Here is a 10,419-nt window from a genome sequence, read left to right as displayed (position 1 = left end):
TAAAGTTTCTGCGATTTGATCGCAGAGACAAATATTTAGTTACGAGTTTGGCCTTCATATAAAACTATGTGGAATAGTTTCACAGCTCACGCCACATGGAACACCACAACATAATGGTGTGTCCGAACGTCATAACCGCACTTTATTGGATATGGCGCGATCTATGATGTATCTTACCAATTTACCAATATTGTTTTGGGGTTATGCATTAGAGACAGTTGCATTCACTTTAAATAGGGCACCATCAAAATCCTTTTGAGACGATGCCTTATGAACTGTGGTTTGGCAAGAAACCAAAGTTGTCGTTTCTTAAAGTTTGGGGATGTGATGCTTATGTGAAAAAGTTTCAACCTGATAAGCTCGAACCCAAATCAGAGAAGTGCGTCTTCATAGAATACCCAAAGGAAACTATTGGGTACACCTTCTATCACAGATCCGAAAGCAAGATATTCGTTGCTAAGATGGATCCTTTCTAGAGAAGGAGTTTCTCTCAAAAGAAGTGAGTGGGAGGAAAGTAGAACTTGATAAGGTAATAGTACCTTCTCCTGAATTGGAAAATAGTTCATCACTGAAATCAGTTCCAGTGATTCCTACACCAATTAGTGAGGAAGCTAATGATGATGATCATGAAACTTTAGATCAAATTACTGCAGAACCTCGTAGGTTTTCCAGAGTATGGTCGGCACCAGAGTGGTACGGTAATCCTGTTCTGGAAATCATGGTACTAGACCATGATGAACCTACGAACTATGAGGAAGCGATGATGAGCCCAGATTCCGTGAAATGGCTTAAGGCCATGAAATCTGAGATGGGATCCATGTATGAGAACAAAGTATGGACTTTGGTTGTCTTGCCCGATGATCGGCAAGCCATAGAAAATAAATGGATCTTCAAGAGGAATACGGACACTGATAATAGTGTTACTATCTACAAAGATCGACTTGTCACAAAAAGGTTTTCGACAAGTTCAAGGTGTTGACTACAATGAGATTTTCTCAACTGTAGCGATGCTTAAGTCTGTCCGAATCATGTTAGCAATTGCCACATTTTATGAAATTTGGCAAATGGATGTCAAAACTACATTCCTTAATGGATTTATTAAAGAAGAGTTGTATATGATGCAACCAGAAGGTTTTGTCAATCCTAAAGGTGCTAACAAAGTGTGCAAGCTCCAGTGATCCATTTATGGACTAGTGCAAGCCTCTCGGAGTTGGAATATACGCTTTGATGAGTTGATCAAAGCATATGGTTTTATACAGATTTTTTGAGAAGCCTGTATTTACAAGAAAGTGAGTGGGAGCTCTGTAGCATTTCTAATATTATATGTGGATGACATATTGTTGATTAGAAGTGATATAGAAATTCTGGATAGCATGAAAGGATACTTGAATAAGAGTTTTTCAAAGAAAGACCTCGGTGAAGCTGCTTACACATTGAGCATCAAGATCTATATAGATAGATCAAGATGCTTGATAAGATTTTTCAATGAGTACATACCTTGATAAATTTTTGAAATAGTTCAAAATGGAACACTCAAAGAAGGAGTTCTTGCCTGTGTTGCAAGGTGTGAAGTTGAGTAAGACTCAAGACCCGACCATGGTAGAAAATAGAAAGAGAATGAAAAGTCATGCCCTGTGCCTCAGTCATAGGTTCTATAAAGTATGCTATGATGTGAACCAGACCTATTGTATACCTTGCTCTGTGTTTGGCAAAGGAATACAATTTTGATCTAATAGTAGATCACTGGACAGCGGTCAAGAATATCCTTAGTGAGGACTAAGGAAATACTTCTCAATTATGGAAGTGATAAAAGAGCCCATCATAAAGAGTTACATCGGTGCAAGTTTTTACACCGATCCAGATGACTCTAAGTCTCAATCTGGATACATATTGAAAGTGGGAGCAATTAGCTAGAGTAGCTCCATGCAGAGCATTGTAGACATAGAATATTTGCAAAATACATACGGCTCTGAATGTGACAGACCCGTTGACTAAACTTCTCTCACGAGCAAAACATGATCATACCTTAGTACTCTTTTGGGTGTTAATCACATAGCGATGTGAACTAGATTATTGACTCTAGTAAAACCCTTTGGGTGTTGATCACATGACGATGTGAACTATGGGTATTAATCACATACAGATGTGAATATTGGTGTTGAATCACATGCTGATGTGATCTAGATTATTGACTCTAGTGCAAGTGGGAGACTGAAGGAAATATGCCCTAGAGGCAATAATAAAGTTATTATTTATTTCCTTATTTCATGATAAATGTTATTCATGCTAGAATTGTATTAACCGGAAACATAATACATGTGTGAATACATAGACCAACATAACGTCACTAGTATGCCTCTACTTGACTAGCTCATTAATCAAAGATGGTTATGTTTCCTAACCATAGACATGTGTTGTCATTTGATTAATGGGATCACATCATTAGGAGAATGATGTGATTGACATGACCCATTCCGTTAGCCTAGCACTTGATCGTTTAGTATATTGCTATTGCTTTCTTCATGACTTATACATGTTCCTGTAACTATGAGATTATGCAACTCCCGTTTACCGGAGGAACACTTTGGGTGCTACCAAACGTCACAACGTAACTGGGTGATTATAAAGGAGTACTACAGGTGTCTCCAAAGGTACATGTTGGGTTGGCGTATTTCGAGATTAGGTTTTGTCACTCCGATTGTCGGAGAGGTATCTCTGGGCCCACTCGGTAATGCACATCACTATAAGCCTTGCAAGCAACGTAGCTAATGAGTTAGTTACGGAATGATGCATTACGTAACGAGTAAAGAGACTTGCCGGTAACGATATTGAACTAGGTATTGGATACCGACGATCGAATCTCGGGCAAGTAACATACCGATGACAAAGGGAACAAAGTATGTTGTTATGCGGTTTGACCGATACAGATCTTCGTAAAATATGTAGGAGCCAATTTGGGCATCCAGGTTCCGCTATTGGTTATTGACCAAGAATAGTTCTAGGTCGTGTCTACATAGTTCTCGAACCCGTAGGGTCCGCACGCTTAAGGTTTCGATGACAGTTATATTATGAGTTTATGAGTTTTGATGTACCGAAGGAGTTCGGAGTCCCGGGTGAGATCGGGGACATGACGAGGAGTCTCGAAATGGTCGATACGTAAAGATCGATATATTGGACGACTATATTCGGAGTTCGGAAAGGTTCCGAGTGATTCAGGTATTTTTCGGAGTACCGGAGAGTTACGGGAATTCGTCGGGGAGTATATGGGCCTTATTGGGCCATACGGGAATAGATGAGAGAGGCCAAAAGGAAGGAGGCCTGCGCCCCCCCTCTGGTCCGAATTGTACAAGGGGCGCTGCCCCCCTTTCCTTCTTCCTCTCCCCCTCTTTCCCCTTCTCCTACTCCAACAAGGGAGGTGGAATCCTACTAGGACTAGGGAGTCCTAGTAGGACTCCACACTTGGCGCGCCCCCTCCTAGGGCCGGCCTCCTCCCCCCTTGCTCCTTTATATACGGGGGCAGGGGGCACCCCATGACACACAAGTTGATCTACAGATCGTTCCTTAGCCGTGTGCGGTGCCCCCCTCCACCATATTCCACCTCGGTCATATCGTCGCGGAGTTTAGGCGAAGCCCTGCGCCGGTAGAGCATCATCATCGTCACCACGCCATCGTGCTGACGGAACTCATCCCCGACACTTTGCTGGATTGGAGTCCGGGGATCGTCATCGAGCTGAACGTGTGCTGAACTCAGAGGTGCCGTACGTTCGGTACTTGGATCGGTCGGATCGTGAAGACGTACGACTACATCAACCGCGTTGTCATAACGCTTCCGCTTACGGTCTACGAGGGTACGTGGACAATACTCTCCCCTCTCGTTGCTATGCCATCACCATGATCTTGCGTGTACGTGGGAATTTTTTTGAAATTACTACGTACCCCAACAAGTAGCCCCTGAGACTCTGGTTGCCCGCCCTAGGCGGCAAGCGGAGGATCATATTGTGTAAGTAATGAATGCGCTATATATATGCGCAGGTGTTTAAGGATCCGGCAGCCGACCAGTCCGTTGAAGTTGCCAAACTAAGGAGGCAGATTGGAGCTATCGATGCTGATATCACACTGGTGAATGAGCGGCTGAACGAGTCACAAGGTATGTGCTCTTCTCTCCTAAATATGTTTTATAGGAAAATTTGAGAGGGGCATGATAGTAATGTGATATGCTTCGACTGCAGACGGTGCTGCTGCCGTGGAAGCCCTGAGGGCGGAACTTGCCCAGGCCAAGAAACAGGCTCAGGCTAGCAATGCGGCTACCTAAAGGCGGCCGAAGAGTTGAGAGCCGAACAAGCTGCTCATCGTCGAAGCGAGGACAAGATAGCCGAAATGGCTGTGGAGTTGAAAAATGTCCCCGACCATTATGAGCTCCTTGAGAAGGAGAGTCAGGTTAATTCAGCTGACCTGAACAAGGCACTTAATGCGACCAAGGAGATGCGGACCAAAATCAGGGATGTGCGGGAGGAGCTTCGACAGGCCGGTAAAATCGCGGCTGGGAGCTCCTACTTACTGCGGATGAAGTTTCTGGATCCGAAGTATTCTCCCCTTGATGGATGCTGGAGTCTTGCAAACGCGTATGTGGACTTGGCGAAGAGTACAGCTAATGCAACCAAGTTTTTCGAGGATCAAGGCGATAAAGAAGTGGAGAAGCTGTTCTGGTCGCAATTCAATGCTCCCGCGTGCCCGCTGCCGTTGAGTGAGAAGATGGTTGTTGTGGCAGAGCTTCACATGCTGTCCGGGCTTGCAATGTGGTCTGTAATAGACCATCTTTGGCCGAAGGGGCCTAAGCCGGACAGTTACTTTGGTTTGGTGCAACAATTCCTTGGTGCCGTATCTCAGATTGATGCTATGAGGAGGTCGGCGTGTTTAAAGGGTGCACGGATGGCACTTGCCCGTGTTAAAGCATATTGGACGGATATGGAGGCCACCATCATTGCAACCCAAAATTCGGCGGGAGGCCAGGATTCGGGCGAGCACTACTTGGAGCAGGTAACAGAAGGTGCCCGCTTGATAGAGGCGCAGTGCTCGAAGAGTGTCTTGTTCGAGTGACAAATCGTATCATTGTAAAAACAATGTTATTTTTTATTACAAGGCTATATTTATACTTTTTGCCCGAAAGTATTATTGTGTCTCCTGTGCGGCCGTTTTTATGTATATGTGTAATCCGAAAGTTAGCAGTCGTTGGCTTCAGCCCCCACGCATACAATGCGGGGGTGTTCGCGAAAAATATGCGTAATCACACTTGATCCAACGTCTTGGTCCATTAAGGAGGTGATCGCACGTCGAACTAGGCAACCGGACTATATAGCTATAACACTTTCGCTTGGCCATGGGAGTTTAACGGTGGGGCTACTATGTAGCCCCTGGTACTTTCGCGTGCATCCGAATACGGGCGCGTGTGTACATGAGCGGGAAACGGTCCTTCGTTAATGCGGAGAAATCCTAAAGATTCTGATAAGTCTTCGAGTGGTTGAACAGTCTCTCGCTGTATCATGACAATCAGTTTTCAGCTTTCTCTACTGAGGTGCTCATCCGGAATAACCAAGGCACAATCGCAGTAGTTCTCCTTTGGCCGCCTTAGCCGATAAGAATGGAACGTAAGGTGGCAAACACAGGAGTCGGGCAAACCCAACATTTAACCAAAGACATGATTCGGAGCTGATGCATATAAGGCCAAACTCGTGACGCCGAACACTCCCGTAGGTATTCGGACTTCGCAACATAAAATGGGCTGAAGAGTGCCCTTTCTTTATGAACCCTGTAGTTCCAGGTACATGCATTAACCTGTCGTGGCGAAAAGCCAACAACGGCAGTAACCTCTGTGGGTATAGTACCCATGGCATGTGAAAACAACAAAAGACAATAAAAAGGTTTACACAGGGGCTTAATCTAAAGAGAAACCTGTGAGTGGGGCCCTGCTGCATGTCTGCGCCTTTGTATCCGTTGTGCCGTTTCCTGGAAGGGTATCGCATGAATTGTGTCTGTAAAAAAGAGAAACTCGTGTAGAAGAGTATAATGTAAGCGTATGGTGGATAGTAAAATGTAAGACATTGGCCTGCTAACAAGGTCAAGCCGAGAGTGGGGCTGCATTAAATATCTAAAGCCCCTAGTGTCCTCTATGGGATTTCGTACATGGCGCCCTAGACTAGTTTTATCCGGGCTACCCAACACGTCTAACCGTGTGCGTGGTCTTAACGACCAGTCATGCTTTCTGGTATTGGAGGCCGCTTAGAATCCGGTCGATGGAGCCGTCACGTACTCCTCCGCGCGTGAAGAGCGCTCTGTGTTTCCGTTAACGGTGATGACGCCTCGTGGACCGGGCATCTTGAGTGTGAGGTAGGCATAATGCGGTACTGCGTTGAAGCGGGCGAAGGCCGTTCTTCCAAGCAATGCGTGATAGCCGCTCTGGAAGGGTGCGATGGTGAAGAGTAGTTCTTCGCTTCTGGAGTTGCCTGGGGAGCCAAATGTTACCTCCAGTACGACGGAGCCCCTGCCACGGGCTTCAACGCCTCGTATCACCCCTTCAAAGGTGGTGTTGCTTTGGTTGATTCTGGATGAGTCTATCCCCATCCTGCGGACAGTGTCCTGGTATATTAGATTGAGACTACTGCCGCCGTCCATGAGGACGCGAGTAAGATGGTATCCGTCGATTATTGGGTCGAGCACCAAGGCATCTGATCCTCTGTACCGAATACTAGTCAGGCAATCTATGTGACCAAAGGTGATCGGACAAGCCAACCAATGGTTAGGTGTGGGTACGATGGGATCTATAGTGTATGCGTCTCTGAGTGTGCATTCGTGCCTTCTCGTGGATGTGTGAGTCACGTGGATCATGTTTACTGTTTTTACTTCTGGTCGGAATTTTTTCTGTCCCCCAGTGTTCGGCTGTTGAGGTTCGTCCTCGTCTTCACTTGGTGTTTCCCTTCCCTTGTGTTCGGCATTTAATTTGTCGGCCTGCTTGAAGACCCAGCATTCTCTGTGAGTGTGGTTCGCAGGTTTGTCGGGGGTGCCATGAATTTGGCACAGTCTGTCCAGGACCCTGTTCAGACCGGACGGTCCCTCTTTACTGCCTTTAAAAGGCTTCTTTTGCTGACCTGGTCGAGAGCCCCTGAATCCGGCGTTGACCGTTGTGTTGTCCGGGCTCTCTTCCTTATTTTGACGTTTGTTTTATGACGATGTGGCTTCCCGTTGTCATCCCTTGTTTCGGATGTGCTTGGGTCGCTGGTGCCTTTACGGTCCAACCAACTATCTTCACCAGCGCAAAAGCGGGTCATAAGGCTTGTTAAGGCTGCCATTGTCCTTGGCTTTTCTTGGACGAGGTGTCTGGCGAGCCACTCATCTCGGATGTTGTGTTTGAAGGCCGTTGGGGCTTCGACATCCGGACAATCGACAATTTGATTCTTCTTAGTGAGGAATCTGTTCCAAAGCTTGCGGGCGGACTCTCCGGGCTGTTGAATTATGTGACTTAAATCGCCCGCATCCGGAGGCCGGACATAAGTCCCTTGAAAATTGGCCCTAAAAGTGTCCTCGAGTTCCTCCCGACTTCCAATCGAATTTTTGGTGAGGCTTTTCAACCAGTGTCGAGCTGGTTCCTTCAGCTTGAGGGGAAGGTATTTGATGGCATGGAGGTCATCCCCACGAGCCATATGTATGTGCAGGATAAAATCCTCGATCCAGACCCCTGGGTCTGTCGTTCCGTCGTATGCCTCTATGTTCACAGGTTTAAAACCCTGTGGAAATTCATGGTCCCATACTTCTTCGATGAAGCACAGGGGGTGAGCAGCCTCTCTGTATCTGGACATGATGTGGCATGCCATTGGCTGTTGTTGTGTCCGGTGTTTATTCTGAACTGGTATCTGATCGGTATGATCATTTTGGTGACCATATCCCGCGTCGGGGTGTGTCCTTTAGATCCATAGATGGACCTAGCCGCGCCGGCTTTCTTATCCAGGAGCTCGCATAAATCGTGTTCGGCGTCGGTACCTGCTCTGTTGCGGTTATGAAGTGGTTTGTCCGGCCTCCTGGTCGTGTTGTCCTTTGGTGGAACGGCCTCGTCATTGAATTCTGGTAGCAGCTTGCGTATTGGGTAGCTCTTTGTATGGCGATCGTCGCCGTACTTTTCTTCAGTGTCTAGCACTTTATTCCATCCGCGATTGAGTGTTTCCTGTGCGGCCTTTAGTCGTTGCTTCTACTTCTTTAGACTTCTCGCAGTGGCCATGAGCCTTCTGTGGAGGTTATCTTGTTCCAAGCGTGTTTCCGGGATGATGAATGCATCGTCATCCGGACTGTGTTCTTGTCCCGAGGTGGTTTGATTAATTCGATCCTCGTGATCATTGTGATCGGGTGTCTGCTCCGAGCTGTGTTCGGCGTGACCTGGCTCATCCTGCTCCATTGCTGGGTCCATATGGTCATTGTTGCCTTAGGAGTTGACTGGGGTGTCGATCTTTCTGGCGCTCTTGTCGCTATTTTTACTGTTCCTGGACTTGGAGCGGCGTCTGCGCCATCATGTTGGCTTTCGCCTGGGGGTTTTATCTTCTGGATTGTCGCTGTCGTCCTCCTTGGGCGTGTCCACCATGTATATATCGTATGACGAGGTGGTAGTCCAGCGCCCCAGTGATTCTGAATCTTCTCATGCATCGTCGTCCATACCGTTGATGTCTTCGGAGTCGAAGTCAAGCATGTCGGTTAAGTCATCAACCGTGGCAATGAAGTGGGTGGTGGGTGGGCAACGAATTCCTTCGTCGCCCGCTTCCCACTCGAGCCGGACATAGTTTGGCCAAGAGTCTCCTGACTAGGGGAGAGACTTTAACGAGTTCAGCACGTCGCCAAAGGGCGAGTGCTGGAAGATGTCGGCTGCGGTGAACTCCATTGCAGGAGCCCAACCAGGTTCGACAGGCTCAGGAGCGCGCGGACTGGAACCTATAGCTGGATATGAGTCCGGGGGTCCGGTGTCACAGGCTTCTTTGGGGGCGAGGCCTGTGTTTGGCTCTACCGTCGATGAGTGTGCGGCCTGTAGGGCGGGGTCCATCCACCCGTCCTTAGGCAACGCGGTCTGCTTCGGATTTAGGTCCGGGGCTACCGCAGGGGCGACATCCCGAGCATTATCCGACAGCAGGTCTAAGCCATGCTCATCGCAACTGTCCGGCGCTCCTGGCTCAGGCCCGAGTCCGTTGAATATCAAGTCTCCGCGGATATCAGCCATGTAGTTTAGGTTTCCGAACCTGACCTGGTGGCCAGGGGCGTAGCTGTCGATCTGCTCCAGTTGGCCAAGCGAATTGGCCCGCAGTGCGAAGCCGCTGATACGTCTCCATCGTATCTACTTTTCCAAACACTTTTGCCCTTGTTTTGGACTCTAACTTGTATGATTTGAATGGAACTAACCCGGACTGACGTTGTTTTCAGCAAAACTGCAATGGTGTTGTTTTTTGTGCAGAAAATAAAAAATCTCAGAATGTCCTGAAACTCCACGGAACACCTTAGAAAAAATAAAGAAAAATCCTCGCAAAAGATGAAGACCAGGGGGCCCACACCCTGTCCACGAGGGTGGGGGGCACCCCCCTGGGCGCGCCTCCCTACCTCGTGGGCCCCCTGGTGGCCCTCCGACACCAACTCCAACTCCATATATTGGCTTTCGGGGAGAAAAATCAGAGAGAAGAAATCATCGCATTTTACGATATAGAGCCGCCGCCAAGCCCTAATCTCTCTCGGGAGGGCTGATCTGGAGTCCGTTCGGGGCTCCGGAGAGGGGTATTCATCGCCGTCATCATCATCAACCATCCTCCGTCACCAATTTCATGATGCTCACCGCCGTGCATGAGTAATTCCATCGTAGGCTTGCTGGACGGTGATGGGTTGGATGAGATTTATCATCTAATCGAGTTAGTTTTGTTAGGGTTTGATCCCTAGTATCCATTATGTTCTGAGATTGATGTTGCTATGACTTTTCTATGCTTAATGCTTGTCACTAGGGCCCGAGTGCCATGATTTCAGATCTGAACCTATTATGTTTTCATGAATATATGTGTGTTCTTGATCCTATCTTGCAAGTCTACAGTCACCTACTATGTGTTCTGATCCAGCAACCCCGAAGTGACAATAATCGGGACCACTCCCGGTGATGACCATAGTTTGAGGAGTTCATTTATTCACTATGTGCTAATGCTTTGTTCTGGTTCTCTATTAAAAGTAGACCTTAATATCCCTTAGTTTCCAATAGGACCCCGCTGCCACGGGAGGGTAGGACAAAATATGTCATGCAAGTTCTTTTCCATAAGCACGTATGACTATATACGAAATACATGCCTACATTACATTGATGAACTGGAGCTAGTTCTGTGTCACCCTATGTTATGACTGTTACATGACAAACCG

Source organism: Triticum dicoccoides, chromosome 1B, assembly GCF_002162155.2.
Source record: "Triticum dicoccoides isolate Atlit2015 ecotype Zavitan chromosome 1B, WEW_v2.0, whole genome shotgun sequence".
NCBI lineage: Eukaryota > Viridiplantae > Streptophyta > Magnoliopsida > Poales > Poaceae > Triticum > Triticum dicoccoides.
Note: the sequence above shows the minus strand (reverse complement) of the source record.